Here is a 5855-nt window from a genome sequence, read left to right as displayed (position 1 = left end):
CCGGATTCTACCAGGTTGGCAAAGGGGGATGGTGACAAGACCGGGGCGACTCATTCTTGTAAACCAAGTCATGCGTGAGCGCCCAACGCACCACTTGATTATAGCATAAGCTCCAAAATGGGACGTGGAGAGGGTGAACAAAGGCTGCCACGCGTTCTTCTGGGCTGGCTCGGAGGAGATACATGGAGGGAAATGTATGGTGGCTTGGCAAAAAGTGTGCGGGCCAAAGATTTTTGGCGGGCTGGGTGTGATTGACCTACACAAACATGGCATTGCCCTTAGAATGAGATGGGAGTGACTAAAAAGAATAGATCAGTCCAGGCCATGGCAGCGGCTGTGCAACATGATTGACAAGAAGGCTAAGGAGGCATTCACAAGCATGGTCAGGTGGCAGATTGGGGATGGCTCGCAGATTCTATTCTGGAACGACAGATGGGTAGGAGGACACACTTGTTGGGGAACCTGGTAATTTCAAAAAAAAATTTACGCACACGCAAGATCATGGCGATGCATAGCAACGAGAGCAGAAGAGTGTTGTCCACGTACCCTCGTAGACCGTAAGCGGAAGCGTTATGACAACACAGTTGATGTAGTTGTACGACTTCACGATTGACCGATCCTAGTACTGAAAGTACGACACCTCCACGATCTGCACACGTTCGGCTCGGTGACGTCCCACGAACTCACGATCCAGCAGAGTGTTGAGGGAGAGCTTCGTCAACACGACGGCATGATGACAGTGATGATGATGCTACCGGAACAGGGCTTCGCCTAAGCACCGCTATGATACGACTGAGGTGGATTATTGTTGAGGGGGCACCACACACGGCTAAGAGATCAATGATCAACTTGTGTGTCTATGGGGTGCCCCCCTCCCCCGTATATAAAGGAGTGGAGGAGGGGGGGCGGCCCTCTATGGCGCACCCTAGGGGAGTCCTACTCCCACCGGGAGTAGGATTCCCCCCTTCCAAGTAGTAGGAGTAGGAGAGAAGGAAGGGGAGGAGAGGGGAAAGGAAAGGGGGGCCAGCCCCACCCAATTCGGATTGGGCTAGGGGGCGCGCCTCCCACCTTTTCCCTTCCTCTCCTCTTGTTCCACTAAGGCCCAATAAAGCCCATATACTCCCCGGGAGGTTCCGGTAACCTCCCGGTACTCCGGGAAATGCCCGAACTCATCCAGAACCATTCCGATGTCCAAACATAGGCTTCCAATATACCGATCTTTATGTCTCGACCATTTAGAGACTCCTCGTCATGTCCGTGATCAAATCCGGGACTCTGAACTACCTTCGGTACATCAAAACACATAAACTCATAATACTGATCGTCACCGAATGTTAAGCGTGCGGACCCTACAGGTTCGGTAACTATGTAGACATGACCGAGACATGTCTTTGGTCAATAACCAATAGCGGAACCTAGATGTTCATATTGGCTCCCACATATTCTACGAAGATCTTTATCGGTCAAACCGCATAACGATATACGTTGTTCCCTTTGTCATCGGTATGTTACTTGCCCGAGATTCGATCATCGGTATATCAATACCTAGTTCAATCTCGTAAACGGCAAGTCTCTTTACACGTTCCGTAATGCACCATCCCTCAACTAACTCATTAGTCACATTGCTTGCAAGGCTTATATTGATGTGCATTACCGAGAGGGCCTAGAGATACCTCTCCGACAATCAGAGTGACAAATCCTAATCTCGATCTATGCCAAATCAACAAACACCATTGGAGACACCTGTAGAGCACCTTTATAATCACCCAGTTACATTGTGATGTTTGGTAGCACACAAAGTGTTCCTCCGGTATTCGGGAGTTGCATGATCTCATAGTCATAGGAACATGTATAAGTTATGGAGAAAGCAATAGCAACAAACTAAATGATCATCGTGCTAAGCTAATGGATGGGTCAAGTCAATCACATCATTCTCTAATGATGTGATCCCTTTAATCAAATGACAACTCATGTATATGGTTAGGAAACATAACCATCATTGATTCAACGAGATAGTCAAGTAGAGGCATACTAGTGACATTCTGTTTGTCTATGTATTCACACATTTACTAAGTTTCCGGTTAATACAATTCTAGCATGAAAAATAAACATTTATCACGATATAAGGAAATATAAATAACAACTTTATTATTGCCTCTAGGGCATATTTCCTTCAGTCTCCCACTTGCACTAGAGTCAATAATCTAGATTACATTGTAATGATTCTAACACCCATGGAGTCTTGGTGTTGATCATGTTTTGCTCATGAGAGAGGCTTAGTCAACGGGTCTGCAACATTCAGATCTGTAAGTATCTTGCAAATCTCTATGTCTCCCTCCTTAACTTGATCGCGGATGGAATTGAAGCGTCTCTTGATGTGCTTGGTTCTCTTGTGAAATCTGGATTCCTTTGCCAAGGTAATTGCACCAGTATTTTCACAAAATATTTTCATTGGAACCGATGCACTAGGTATGACACCTAGATCGGATATGAACTCCTTCATCCAGACTCCTTCATTTGCTGCTTCCGAAGCAGCTATGTATTCCGCTTCACACGTAGATCCCCCCACGACGCTGTGCTTGGAACTGCACCAACTGACAACTCCACCATTTAATAGAAACATGTATCTGGTTTGTGACTTAGAGTCATCCGGATCAGTGTCAAAGCTTGCATCAACGTAACCGTTTACGACGAGCTCTTTGTCGCCTCCATATACGAGAAGCATATCCTTAGTCCTTTTCAAGTATGTCAGGATGTTCTTGACCGTTGTCCAGTGATCCACTCCTGGATTACTTTGGTACCTCCCTGCTAGACTGATAGCAAGGCACATATCAGGTCTGGTACACATCATTGCGTACACCTTTCATTTTCTCTCTATCTTTTGCAGTGGTCGGGCATTGAGTCTGACTCAACTTCACACCTTGTAACACAGGCAAGAACCCTTTCTTTGCTTGATCCATTTTGAACTTATTCAAAACTTTATCAAGGTATGTGCTTTGTGAAAGTCCAATTAAGCGTCTTGATCTATCTCTATAGATCTTGATGCCCAATATATAAGCAGCTTCTGAGGTCTTTCATTGAAAAATTCTTATTCAAGTATCCTTTTATGCTATTCAGAAATTCAGTATCATTTTCGATCAGCAATATGTCATCCACATATAATATCAGAAATGCTACAGAGCTCCCACTCACTTTCTTGTAAATATAGGCTTCTCCAAAAGTCTGTATAAAACCATATGCTTTGATCACACTATCAAAGTGTATATTCCAACTCTCAGAGGCCTACACCAGTCCATAAATGGATCGCTGGAGTTTGCACACTTTGTTAGCACCTTTTCGATCGATAAAACCTTCTTGTTGCATCATATACAACTCTTCTTTAAGATATCCATTAAGGAATGCAGTTTTGACATCCATTTGGCAAATTTCATAATCATAAAATGCGGCAATTGCTAACATGATTCGGACAGACTTAAGCATCGCTACGGGTGAGAAGGTCTCATCGTAGTCAACTCCTTGAACTTGTCGAAAACCTTTCGCAACAAGTCGAGCTTTGTAGACAGTAACATTACCTTTAGCGTCGATCTTCTTCTTTAAGATCCATTTATTCTCTATGGCCTGCCGATCATCGGGCAAGTCAAGAAAAGTCCATACTTTGTTCTCATACATGGATCCCATCTCAGATTTCATGGCCTCAAGCCATTTTGCGGAATCTGGGCTCATCATCGCTTCATCATAGTTCGTAGTTTCGTCATGGTCAAGTAGCATAACTTCCAGAACAGGATTACCGTACCACTCTGGTGCGGATCTTACTCTGGTTGACCTATGAGGTTCGGTAGTAACTTGATCAGAAGTTTCATGATCACCATCATTAGCTTCCTCACATACTGGTGTAGGAATCACTGGGACTGATTTCAGTGATGAACTACTTTCCAATAAGGGAGAAGGTACAATTACCTCATCAAGTTCTACTTTCCTCCCACTCACTTCTTTCGAGAGAAACTCCTTCTCTAGAAAGGATCCATTCTTAGCAACGAATATCTTGCCTTCAGATCTGTGATAGAAGGTGTACCCAACAGTGTCCTTTGGGTATCCTATGAAGACACATTTCTCCGATTTGGGTTCGAGCTTATCAGGTTGAAGCTTCTTCACATAAGCATCGCAGCCCCAAACTTTAAGAAATGAAAACTTGGGTTTCTTGTCAAACTACAGTTCATACGGTGTCGTCTCAATGGATTTAGATGGTACCCTATTTAACGTGAATGCAGCTGTCTCTAAAGCATAACCCCAAAACGATAGCGGTAAATCAGTGATATGAGAGACATCATAGATCGCACCATATCTAAAAAAGTGTGGTTACGACGTTCGGACACACCATTACATTGTGGTGTTCCAGGTGGCGTGAGTTGCAAAACTATTCCACATTGTTTCAGATGAAGTCCAAACTCATAACTCAAATATTCACCTCCGCGATCAGGTCGTAGAAACTTGATTTTCTTGTTACGATGATTTTCCACTTCACTCTGAAATTCTTTGAACTTTTCAAATGTTTCAGATTTATGTTTCATTTAGTAGATATACCCTATCTTCTCAAATCATATGTGAAGGTGAGAAAATAACGATACCCGCCACGAGCTTCAATGTTCATTGGACCACATACATCAGTATGTATGATTTCCAATAACTCTGTTGCTCGCTCCATTGTTCCGGAGAATGGAGTTTTAGTCATCTTGCCCATGAGGCATGGTTCACAAGTACCAAGTGATTCATAATCAAGTGATTGTAGAAGTCCATCAGAATGGAGTTTCTTCATGCGCTTCACACCAATATGACCTAAACGACAGTGCCACAAATAAGTTGCACTATCATTATCAACTCTGCATATTTTGGCTTCAATACTATGAACATGTGTATCACTACTATCAAGATTTAGTAAAAGTAGACCACTCATCAAGGGTGCATGACCATAAAAGATATTACTCATATAAATAGAACAACCATTATTCTCTGATTTAAATGAATAACCGTCTCACATCAAACAAGATCCAGATATAATGTTCATGCTCAACGCTGGCACCAAATAACAATTATTTAGATCTAAAACTAATCTCGAATGTAGATTTAGAGGTAGCGTGCCGACGGCGATCACATCGACTTTGGAACCATTTCCCACATGCATTGTCACCTCGTCCTTAGCCAATCTTCGCTTAATCCGTAGCCCCTGTTTCGAGCTGCAAATGTTAGCAACTAAACCAGTATCAAATACCCAGGCACTACTACGAGCATTAGTAAGGTACACATCAATAACATGTATATCAAATGTACCTTTCACTTTGCCATCCTTCTTCTCCGCCAAATACTTGGGGCAGTTCCGCTTCCAGTGACCAGTTCCTTTGCAGTAGCAACACTCAGTCTCAGGCTTAGGTCCAGACTTGGGTTTCTTCACTTGAGCAGCAACTGTCTTGTTGTTCTTCTTGAAGTTCCCCTTCTTCCCTTTACCCTTTTTCTTGAAACTGGTGGTCTTGTTGACCATCAACACTTGATGCTCCTTCTTGATTTCTACCTCCGCAGCCTTTAGCATTGCAAAGAGCTCAGGAATCGTCTTATCCATCCCTTGCATATTATAGTTCATCACGAAGCTCTTGTAGCTTGGTGGTAGTGATTGAAGAACTCTGTCAATGACACTATCATCAGGAAGATTAACTCCCAATTGAGTCAAGTGGTTGTGGTACCCAGACATTCTGAGTATATGTTCACTGACAGAACTATTCTCCTCCATCTTGGAGCTGTAGAACTTATTGGAGACTTCATATCTCTCAATCCGGGCATTTGCTTGAAATATTAACTTCAACTCC

The sequence above is a fragment of the Triticum urartu genome, chromosome 2A (assembly GCF_056163025.1).
Source record: "Triticum urartu cultivar PI428250 chromosome 2A, HENAU_Tu73, whole genome shotgun sequence".
NCBI classification, from domain to species: domain Eukaryota; kingdom Viridiplantae; phylum Streptophyta; class Magnoliopsida; order Poales; family Poaceae; genus Triticum; species Triticum urartu.
The sequence above is the reverse complement of the archived record's forward strand: the minus strand, read 5'-3'. Positions refer to the sequence as shown.